Source organism: Sapajus apella, unplaced genomic scaffold, assembly GCF_009761245.1.
Source record: "Sapajus apella isolate SASKATOON/1434 unplaced genomic scaffold, GSC_monkey_1.0 scaffold29, whole genome shotgun sequence".
In the NCBI taxonomy this organism is placed as follows: Eukaryota; Metazoa; Chordata; class Mammalia; order Primates; family Cebidae; genus Sapajus; species Sapajus apella.
The window spans coordinates 1555622-1568689 of record NW_022436969.1 but is presented as its reverse complement, the minus strand read 5'-3'; positions in this window follow the sequence as shown (position 1 = coordinate 1568689).

Below are 13068 nucleotides of genomic sequence, written 5' to 3'. Positions count from 1 at the left end.
GCCTAAATCCTGTCTTCACTTCAGCATTTCACAGGCCCTTCAACACGCAAAAATTTGAATCCTAATTTTAGCATTTGCCCTCATATCTGCTAACTCAAATTAAAATACTTTTTCTTCACCTCCTAATATAGTTCATTACTAAGTACTGTTGATTTTCTATCCTTATGTCTCTCAAAAATAGTTTGTATTTCCAGAAAAAAATAGTTTGCTTTTCAACTTGCCATTCTTTACATACTAGGCCAATAAACCCACTATGACAGTGACTCTGGCTTGCCACCTTTACCTCCACCAGGTCTTCATAACTAACCCCTTCTTTCTCCCTCCACTTCCATTTCTTTGCTGCACACAGTGGAATGCAGTCATGTGACATACAACAATGTTCTGATCAATGATAGACTTCACAGTTGAGAGTGCTCCCATAAGATTATAATGAAGCTGAAAAATTTCTATGGCCTAGTGATGCTGTAACCATCAAAATGTCATAGGGCAATACCTTTCTCGGGTGTTTGTGTTGATGCTTGTGTAAACAAACCTACTATGCTGTCAGTTGTATAGAGTTGTAGCTCACACAACTATGTATACTGTATAATTGATAATATTCATAAATTACTGTTACCAATTTATGTATTTGTGATCTATACTTTTTATGACTATTTCACAGTGAACTTCTTCTACTTATAAATGTTTTATTTATAAAAAGTTAACTGTAATACAGCCTCAGGGAGGTTCTTCAGGAGGTATTTCAGAAGAAGGTATTGTTGTAATAGAAAATCTTTCATGAGTGTTCGTGCCCTAAGATCTTCTAGTGGGCTAAAATGTGGGGATGGAAGATAGTAATATCAGTAATCCTGACCCCATATAGGCCTAAGCTAATGTGTGTGTTTGTGTATAATTTTTTTTTAAAAAGTAAAATAATAATAAATTTTCAAAATAGAAAAAACTTACAGAATAAAGATATAAAGAAACTGTTTTTATACAGCTATACTATGTGTATCTGTTTTAAGTTAATCATTGCAAAAAAAGTCAAAAAGTTAAAAATTTTAAATTAAAATGTTACAGTAAGCTATGGTTACTTTTTATTGAAGAAAGATTTTAAAAATAAATTTAGTGTTGCCTATGTGTACAGTGTTTATGAAGTCTACAGTCATGCTCAGTGATGTCCTCAATGTTCACATTCACTCACCACCAACACATCGGCTCACCCAAAGCAACTGTTAATTCTTGCAAGCTCCATTTGTGGTAAATGTACTAAATGGGTGTACCATTTTTCAATCTTTTATACCTATTTTTACTGTATTTTTTCTATGTTTAGACAGATTTAGACATACAAATACTTGCCATTGTGTTACAATTGCCTACAGTTTCAATATAGTCACATGCTATACAGGTTTTTAGCCTAGAAGCAATAGACTATACCATGTAACTTTGGTATATAATAGGCTACACTGTCTAGATTTGTGTGAGTTCACTCTATGATGTTCACGTGATGAAATAATTAAACTAAAGAGCTTCTGCACAGCGAAAGAAACCATCATCCGAGGGAGCAGGCAACCTACAGAATAGGAGAAAATTTTTACAATCCACCCATCTGACAAAGTTCTAATATCCAGAATCTGCAAGGAACTTAAACAAATTTACAAGAAAAAGCAAACAACCCCATCAAAATGTGAGTGAAGGATATGACCAGACACTTCTCAAAAGAAGACAATTATGCTGCAAACAAACATAAGAAAAAAAACCTCATCATCACTGGCCATTAGAGAAATGCAAATTAAAACCACAATGAGATACCATTTCACTCCAGTTAGAATGGCAATTATTAAAATAAGTCAGGAAACAACAGATGCTGGTGAGCCACTTGAGAAATGGAAATGCTTTTACACTGTTGGTGAGAGCGTAAATTATTTCAACCATTTAGGAAGACAGTGTGGCACTTCCTCAAGGATCTAGAACCAGAAATACCATTTGACCCAGCAACGCCATTACTGGATATATACACAAATGTTTATAAACTATTCTACTATAAAGATACATGCACATGTATGTTTATTGCAGCACTGTTTACAATAGCGAAAGACTTGGAACCAACTCAAATGCCCATCAATGATAGACTGGATACAGAAAATGTGGCACATATACACCATGCAATGCTATGCAGCAACAAAAAAAAGAATGAGTTTATGTGTTTTGCTGGGACATGGATGAAGCTGGAAGCCATCATTCTCAGCAAACTTACACAGGAAAAGAAAATCAAACACTGCATGTTCTCACTTATAAGTTGGAGTTGAACATTGAGAAAACAAGGACACTGGGAGGGGAACATCACATACTGGGACTTGTTGGGGGCTAGGGAAGAGATAGCATCAGGACAAATATCTAATGCATGTGGGGCTTAAAACCTAGATGATGACACCATGGCACATGTATACCTATGTAACAAACTTGCATGTTCTGTGCATGTATTCCAGCACTTAAAGTAAAATTTAAAAAGAGAGAGATAAAAGAGAAAGAAATGGCCTAAGCACACATTTCTCAGAATGTATCTCCATTGTTAAGCAATATATACCTGTGTATTTAATAACACACAGGTTGTTATTCAACTTTTCTGCTTAAAACTTCTCAATCATGATTTTTTAGGAAAAGTTCAGAGTGTTTCAGAAGCTTACACATCCTATATACAACAGAGGTTGAGTCTACATATTCAGATTACCATTCACTGTCCATTTTTCAGCTATAGCCTTGTTTCTTCTTGTTCCTTTCAAATATAACTCTTTATTGCTTAATGGATTACATTATATTATTTCCTCTTTCCTCTATAAATCTTTTGGCTAACTGCTATGCTTCCTTCCAAAACTAGGCTAATCATACTACTTTTTCCAAAAATATTTTCCATCCGCCAAACTAGATTTGTTTTCCCTGGTACATGCTTTCATCCCACTCTGTACTTCCTTCTTTTAGTAGACATCATACATCATCAAATTCTGTTCCCAGAACAAGAATCTTCATGAGAGTACAGCCAGAGTCAAGCTTGCATACTGCTAATTCTTAAACCTAGAACAGAGGCTGGTATAAAGTCAGTGTTTGACAAATATGCATTGTATTCAATGAACCACATATTAAAGTAGCAACTCCTAATATAAATGGCCACTGTACATAAGCATATATAACTTTACACCAATACACATTCTTCAAAATGACTGCAGAAGATTACAGGCAAACTAAGCCCAAACATGGCTTTAGAAAGTTAAACTAAAGTAGCATGTAAAGTGCATATTTTGCTAAAGCAAGAATTATCCTGAAAGAGTAATGCATGTGAAATTTAATATATTGAACTCATGAAAATGTCACAACAATCACTTCGCCTGATATCAGTTGTCCTGGTCATTCATATCATAATATAGTTCACATAATACATCACATCACGAAAGTTAAGGGCAAGATGCCTGAGGATGGTGCCAAATTTACAAGAGTATGAATAAATATTCATGAGCCCACAGCATTTCAAGATGCCCTTTGACAAACTTTCCAGGAGAATTAAGAGTTTGTCAAGATTTCAAAGATAATATGATTGATGTTTCCAGTAGCTTGTTATAAATATGCAGTGTGATTTTGTTAGAGGGAGAAGCTTCTTATCACTAGATGTTTTTGAAAGTCTTCAGGAGCAATATTTTTGCTATGAATAGTAATTTGTCACTAAAGATCCCATGAGACCACGTTACCAAAGGGAGTTATCACCAGCTACTGAGGATATAATCTGAGAGACTGAAACTTAAAAAGGGGATCAAGAATTATTCAATCTTTTATAAAAATTAACATAAAATTTAAAAAATAAAAAAAGACTGATCATTTATTTACACATTGTGCTCTAAAAACAATGATACACATCAGGTTGATTATGTTACTCAGAATTATGTCAAAACCTACTAATGAAATCACACTAAAGATGCATGGTGAAAAAAGCCCTTGAACAAATTTTCAACCCTCTTTATTTAATTAAATCCTTATTATTCTGTATTAAAAAGAGGAGAGGGAGGGATATCTTTAAAAATACGAGAATGGTTGATAATTACCCATCAGTAATTGAATGTAATAAGGTTCAGTAAAGACGATAAAATGTGAAAGGTGTTCACATATGCTCCTAGTAATAGTAACATTTTATTTAAACTTCTTGGAAAGTATTTCAGAGTATTCAATGAAAGCCTTGCAATGTTAAAAGCCTTTCAATTTTTCGTTTCACTTATAGTAATGTATCTTGATGAAACAATTGGATTTTCAGAAAATGATAAAACAGCATTATTATAACAACCAATAATAGAATTATCTCATAGCCAATGATAGGATTATATAAATTATTAGTATATTGATATTTCTGAATCTTTATGCATTAGCAAGTTTACTTATAGAGATTACATAATTAGAATACTTACAATTTTTTATAGGTAGGCTTGTTTAGGCAAGAGAGCAAAACAGACTTCCAAAGTATATATAAAATTTTATAAATTCTGTATATATACATCATGATATCAATGATTCAAAAATATGTATGGAAAAATGAAATAAGCACTAGCTCATAAGTTATTTTAAACTAGTAGCATGCCACTTATATAATCAGAAAATACTGACTGTATTTAAAGACACGTTATTTTTTAGAGCAGTTTTAGATTCTCAGCAAAATCAGGTGGAGAATACAGGAAGTTCCCATATGATCCCTGAGCTCACACATGCACAGCCTTGCCCACTACCAACGTTACACATCAGAGTGGTACATTTGTTACAACTGGTGAACTAACACTGATAAATCATTTTCAGTGAAAGTCCATGATTTACCCTATAGTTCACTTTCGGTATTGTATATTCTCTATTGGTTTTGACAAACTTATAGTGGCGTGTATTCACCTTACAGTATCATACATAATAGTCTCAATGCCCTAAAAATCCTTTGTACTCCACTGATTCATCCCCCTCTCTCCTAACCCCTAGCAATCACTAATTTTTTTACTGTCACCATAGTTTGCTTTTTCCAGAATGTCACATAATTGGAATCATAGGAACATTTTCAGATTGGCTTCTTTCACTTAGTAATACACATGAAATGTTTCTCCATGTCACTTCATTGCTGGATAGCTCATTTCTTTTCAACACTGAATAATATTTCATTTTTCTCATGTACCCTAAGTTTTATACCATCAAACTTATTGATTATTATCTTCAGAATTATAAAGTAGAATGTACATTAGTTATTTCCATAGAAAACACAATAGAAATTTAAGATAATGCCAAAGAAATCTATAGTTATTATATGCTTGATTATTGCATTCTTTTTCTAAAAAAAGAATTTTTCAGGGAAGACCCACATTTTACATAAAATATGTTCTTCTGAGATGTGCCAAAGTCAAAATAAAAGAACAAGGTATCTGATATGGTTTGGCTCTTTGTCCCCACCCAAATCTCATGTTGAATTGTGATACCCAGTGTTGGAGCAGAGGCCTGGTTTCTAATGGTTTAGCACCATCCACCTAGTCCTGTCTTATGATAGAGTTCTCATAAAATCTGGTTGTTTAAAAGTGTGTGGCACTTCTGCCTTTGCTCTCTCTTCTTCCTGCTTCAGCCATGTAGGATGTGCTGGCTTCCCCTTCACCTTCTGCCATGATTGTAAGTTTCCTGAGGCCTCCACAGCCATGCTTCCTACACAGCCCATGGAAGAGTGAGCCAATAAAATCTTTTTTTCTTTATAAATTACCCAGTCTCAGGTAGTTCTTTATAGCAATTCGAGAAGTAATACACTATGTTGTACATTACAGAGTGCTAACCATATGTTATAATTTCTAATTCTTTCTAATGAAAACACTTTCTGTTTCTGAGCCCTAAAAATAGGAGAACAGACAAAAGCATTCTCACAGAAGACTGGGAGCTTTGAGGCACGAACCATAGAGCCTTGTCAGCTGTCTCTATCCATAGGATCTAAGAAATCTGACCCAGATATTTCCCCCTCTAGGGCCCCCTACCTCTTGGCCAACCCCAGGGTGATTGAATTCTACCAAAATATTTGAAAATACACATCTGGCTAAGGTGGGTTTCTAAAAAATAAAGGTTTTTGTTGCTGTTGTTGTTTTTTCCTAATGACTGCAGACTATAGCATTAGAAGGCAGGACCTTATTTTCTGCAACATAGCTATTCCCATCCACAGGGAGCGTGATCACATTTGTAAGAATCCTGACTTGACAGGCAAGCTCCAGGGCCTCCAGTTCCAGCCACTTGAGATCTCTGTGGGGTATTTCAAACTCCTGTGATGGAAGGAGACTGGGAAGGAGGTTAGAGACAGGATATGCTTGGTTACAAAGCTCTAGAATTAACACCAGCATTTACCTCTTGTAAGGCTTCCTTTAAGCCACATTAAGGCAAATTCTGATAAGTTGACCCTTACAAAATCCAAAATGCCCAGGTGGGTTGATTTCTACAATGCCTCTATATTTCTTTAACAATAAGCCTTTAATCTAAAAAATAGGAAAGAAAATACAAGTATTTGGGTAAGCTTTGTTCAGTCCTTTGATCTGAACCAGCAGTCTTCTGCCGAGATAAATGTGGCAGTAGTCAAGATGGTAAAGCCAAGCTAATAGCCTTTGTGCTGTTTTAACAGACTTGTACATCTGCTTAAATCAGTTGGAAGTTTCATTGAAAACAACGTATATACAGACATACAAGCCCACACACATATATATTTGAATGACAGTTGTAGTAACGTTGGACAATGGGAAATTTTAAAATATGCATTGTGGAACTGTAAAGAAACTGAGCTCCACACACTTACTTACTGCAGTGATATCTCCACAGCCTTAGCAACAACTCTTAACAGAATTCACTTGCCACCAGCAGGCACTTTCATCACACAGTAACTCAAACAAATCTAAACAGGCTCTTAGGGAAGAGAGAATTCAGTCATACAAAAGGCAGTTTAGGAAGGCATGCATCTTAATCATTACTATATAGGGGTTTTAAAGCCAGTATTGCAAATTCAAACTTGTCTGATAATATTTGGAGGTTTATCAAAGCAATCATCAAGGGTAACTTTGCAAGATTATTTAAGGGGACAATGAGAAGAAAGGATCAAAAGTATTTGAGTTGTTGGCTGCACACTAAATGGACTATGATCCATGAGCCCTTTCAACTCTCAGTTTGTGAAATGTCTAGAGAATAAAGTCATCCAAAAAAAAAAAAAAAAAAAAAAAGACGAGAGCTCAAGAAACTTAACATTATCACTGAACCAATGATTAGAGCAGAAGGATAGATAAATACCTACTCAGATCATCCTTTGACCCTATCTCCTCTGCGCCAGCATTCTAGAGATAACAACTATGAGATAAGAGCTTGGAAGATCATATGTCACAAAGCACTACAGGCATCATGGAAGTTCACTCATATTGGTGTGTGGCAGAGAAACACAATAAATACAGAAAGGATGGAGATGAATTCCCTAAACACCAGTGGGTGATACCACAGCAAGGTCACACCCAGCAGCACATGCTTGGTAGGTAGACAGACTTCCTGGGGAGGGCTTTCCCTCGTCCCTTTCCACTTGGCCAAAACCCTGCAGGTAAAAATGGCAAGGGCTAAACTGAGATTTGCTGCTTTGTTAAGAATTCCTTTCCTGGGCCTGGCACAGTGGCTCACACCTGAAATCCCAGCACTTTGGGAACCCAGGGTAGACAATCACCCAAGGTCATGAGTTCAAAACCAGCCTGGCCAACATGGTAAAAATCCATCTCTACCAAAAATGCAAAAATTAACCAGGCATAGTGGTGCACTCCTGTAATCCCAGATACTCCAGAGGCTGAGGCAGGAGAATTGCTTCAACCCAGGAGGCAGAGGTTGCAGTGAGCCGAGATCACACCACTGCACTTCAGCCTGGGTAACAAAGTGAGACTCTGTCTCAAAAAATAACATAACATAAAATAAAAAGAATAATTATTTTCCCTAATTTTATCTTTAAAATTCCATCTTTGACACTCATATTAATTACACTTGTAAGAAAATTAATTTGTTATTTTTTTAACTTTAATCCTTAGCTGCATTTCTGTATATGCTAATAGATAGGTATCACTTTTCAGTTTGAGGTAAGGTATATCATCTTTTCTCATCTTAAAGTAGCTCTCTAACTAGAAAATACAAAATGTCCAGAAAAGAAACCCAGATAAAATTAAGAAAAACATGGGTTGTCAATGGAAGTGTTATCAATATCCCAATATTTGCTGAGAGAGTACCTTGAGCCAAATGTGGTTAACAACAAAAAATAACAGCACTGCTTCCTCATGATTCCTAAGATCTTATTGAGAAAAATCAGTCTAACAGCACATGAAACAATTAGAATACAATTAAGTATGTAAGTATTTTATACTGAGCAAATAATAAGCACATTGGGAGAAGAGGGAGAGAAAATAACCTGTATAATTTCTCTGCTACCGGCAATCTTAGAATTAACTTGAAGCAGCTGAGGTTGCAAAAAGCGGAAAACACACAATTGTAAATAGCCCATAAGGAGCTGAGAGGAGGCAGTAAATGGGTTGGTAAGACACCTGTAGAGCACCATTACGTCTAACAAAATGTGACTTTAGGACAGGCAGAACAAGGAGTGCTTTCATTCCATTGCCTCCTTTTTTCTACACTTTCATGTTCTCTGACCCCCCTTAATTCCAAAGTTTTTTTTTTTTTTTTTTTTTTTTTTTCCTGTGCATCCTGATCTTACATTCTTTCTGATGACATAGTTTTTCCTTCTCTCACAAAACTATTTATCCTGGCTGGAAGATGTGTTGCATTTGCAGGTAGTTCTAAGAACAACAAACCTGGCAAGAATGTTGGCATCTTCCATGGCTGTTTCTTACCCATCACCTTCTGTAAGGAGTGATATCCTTGACTTCCAAACCATTTCTAATACCAGGAGGGATGTTGTTGGGGGCAGAAGTAAGAATTCATAGAAAAGTGATTTGTAACTTTTTAATCTGTTTGATTCTCATCACATATTTAGAGTATTATTTAAGCTGTTTGAGGGCCTCCAAGTTTTCAAATTAACATAGCAAAGCAATAGTTTAAGCAGTAAATATCTATGCTTCTAATATATACATTTACATGACACAGCTGAAAGCTAAAATGTTGCATCTCCTAAGCATGCGTAACCAACAAAATGTTGCACATTATGTTGGTATAATCATAGATATTTTAGTAATTTTTCACATAAGCTACTTTCATAAACAATAGAAAGATGATCATTATGATAATCCCTGTGATGATTTAATAAATTCTCAACTAAGTGTTTAAAGTTAATTTTATCATGGCTTTTTTATAGCTTATAAGCACTCATTTCTGATTTTAAAACCTATGATAATACATTTTGTTTTTACGTATATGTTCTTTGTAAAAGAAATTTTCCCCAATTTGTCCAACAGATTGTTCAACTATTTTCTCCTGGTTTTTATACTATTAAATGGATTTTTGTTTACTGCTTGCATTCTTGATTGGTTCTTTGCATTTTAACTTTTGACATAGCTGAAGAAATCTATTCTTTAGTGCATTCATAGAAAGAAAAACCCTCAAAACATAGACAGAGGTTATTAAGGGAGAAGAGCATAGTAGATTATGCTCTTCTTAAATACATGTTCTAGTTCCTGGTTGTTTTATATTAATATCAGATGCAATCTGCTTTAAAAAAACAATTATAATAGAAATGGAAGTCTAATAAAAAGAAAATTTCTTTGATAATAAAGACAGAAACTTTTTAATAAAATAACATTTGAAAACATCAGACTTTTTTCCAATGCCTACAAAACTTGTTTAAAATTCAATAAAATGTTCTATATATCAAATAATGCTATAAAACCACATACAAAGAAAAAAAGTTATGATATTACAGATGCTATTACTTAAAACAGCATAGATAATTACTGTGTTGATCAATTATTTCCATTCAGACAATTGTTAGAGCAACTTTTACTGCCACTTAACAAAGTATTAGTGCCTTAATGACATGAAGTAATGCACTGTAATTTTGGGAGGTTTGTGATTACAAACCTGTCATTTACCAGTGGTTAGCAACAAATTTTGAGGCGGGCCTAATGCAGAGCATATCCCATTAAGTTTAAAAATTCATTAAAGTTTCTATGTGCCAGATGGCACAATGTAAGAAATGTTTGAAGTACACAGCAATTAAAACTCATAAACATATAAAAGCCTCCCTTGCAATTTGTTATATATATTGCATGTTAGAGCACCACAAAATGCTGGCTAGATAATATCCATCTGTTAATACATTGAATTTCTGAGAACATAAGTAAATAGATCAAGCTTGAGGCAAATTCACATTCTGATTTCTAAAGACTATAAAGCCTTTCATTTAATTCTTCAATGTTACAAGGCACAATTGCACTTCAAACTGGAAATGCTCAGGAAGATTAAAACACCAAGCATTTAGAAAATTATCATCAGAGGCTTATTGATTGATTTGCCTAAGAATACAATTCATTTTTAAAAAGTATTCTGGCATATCCTGTTAAGAGCAAGTTGAGTTTTGAACTGGAGAGCAATAACAATAATGCTAAATATTATATTTTATAGGCTAGTTTTTAAATATGAAGAGTAAATCCTTTAAGTCTACACTGATTATATTTACCCAAACAAATGTACAACCTGTTTACACTTGACCATCCACAAATTATCTCGATTATTTAGTTAAAAAATATGTTTCCATTCAAAACCTGATTATAAGACTTATTTGAATGATCTGAGAATGCATTATTTACCCTTTGCATTATTCAGGCTTATTTTCATCATTAACTAAATGATAATATTTAAACCTCATAAACCTCATATTAAGTGGAAGTTCCCCTAAATCCAGAATATATTTAATTGCCTTCAATCTTCTGTTTTGCTTGAAATGAGTATTAATTAGATACTAATTTAAAAGTATTCAAATATGGTTTTGAAAATAAAATTTTCTTCTTCTGTAACAATAAATAATTTAATTAAATGATCAAACAATTTGTCTACTTATGTTTAACATCTACTACTTACTTTATGGTGATATTTTAATTTTATTTTTTCATCATACCCATGCAGTAAATTTTACTATACCAGGTTTACAAGTAAAGAAACTGAAGCATAGGGAGGTTAATTAACTTGCTTAAGGCCACAGAACTAGTAACATAAAAAACTAAAATTGAGAGCCTACAATTTAATTTCCAAAAACTGTTTTTTTGTGAAAGTGATGTTTAGACTCAGAGTGTCTGGTCTAGAAACCCAAATGACGACTACAAGCAGCATCTCTTTAAGCAAGTTAATGAGGAGAAATTTCCAGAACCATAACTCTATTTAAATCTATACTGTATAAGGATGTGGCAAACATCATGAGCGCCTCTTGGGAGGGGGTTAAAAGCCATCTATTAGGCATTTTTAAACGGGAATAAACACTAAGGATGTCATAGTCCTGTTGGAAAATAGAACATTAACATAAAAATGGCTTTAAATAAGCCAAATCATTAGCACATGCTGACATATATGCACACATACACAAATATGTGAGTCAGAGAGATGAATATCATTTTCAAATTACTATGAAGAATAATTAATTAAGAATATTTGGAAGCACTTGGTTTAATAGCTTGAAAAAGAGCACTAAAAGCTGGTGAATTAGAACATTATATTTTTAATTTTTTAAAACCATAATGGTCTTAAAATATAGGCCATTTGTGAAATTGAAAAAAATAATTTAGTATACTAGGGAATAGTGCAAATTAAGTGTTGGCTACTTCACTATCTGATTATACTTACTGAATCCATTGATGGTATCAAAGTAAGGAAAAACTTACATAGATAAGTCAGATAGAGTTATGTAAACACTGTTTCATTCAAAAACTTAGCTAGACCATACTCATAAAAATTCCCAACCATATGTTGTAACCTCTGACGTTTCATACACAGAAATCATCTAGTCCTATCCCATGACTCCATAAGTGTTATAAAAGTAACCCTCATCTATATTCCTATAGAAATTTAGTAAAATGGGTAATAAATATTATTTTGTAACCTAGACTATCTAAATATTGGTCATGTGTTATAGGAATCATTTTGGTAAGATGTATAAGATTTATATCAGACTACAATAAAATTTCAATTTAAAGTGTGATCTAATCAGAGAATATAATGATTTTACTGATTATTGGTATAGTCTCATGACTTATTTCAAGACACAATGAAAGGAAAATAAAATGCAAGCAAAAGACCTGATAATTTACTTCAGTAAATATATTCTATCTGATTTCATCACATCAATATTAGTGGAAAAACAATAATGATTATATAGGTAATTGTCTCATAAAATATTGATCAGCTAGATATTATCCTTTGCCAGGATTCATGATGATAACCAAAAACACACTTAATAATTTTGTGTAAACAACCAAACCAAACCAAACCAAACAAAAGGAGACCAATCTAGTAAACAAACAGAAACACATTCACATAAAAGTGTCATAGTGGTTATCAAATATGCCATAAAAACAAATACAAATGGATGTTTCCCTTTGTTTCCTCCTCTCAGAAAACTTACATTGGCTTATCATGGAACTAAAATACATTTAATTAATAATTGAAGTATGTTGTATTTAATATTAGTAGCAATGACCACAACTTTAAAATATTGAGAGATATCTCTAGAAACCACACTTCTTATAAAAAATGAAACTAACTGGGCTGGGCATTGTGGCTAATGCCTGTAATACCAGCAGTCTGGGAGGCTGAGACATGCAGATCACCTGAGATGAGGAGTTTGAGACTAGCCTGACCAACATGGAGAAACCCCCTCTCTACTAAAAGTATAAAATTACCTGGACATGGTGGTGCAAACCTGTACTCCCAACTACTTGGGATACTGAGGCAGGAAAATTGCTTGAACCCAGGAGGTGAGATTGCAGTGAGCCAAGACCACACCATTGCACTCCAGCCTGGGGATCAAGAGTGAAACTCTGTCTCAAAAAAAAAAAAAAAAAGAAAAAAAAAAGAAAAAAAGAAAAGAAAAGAAATAGA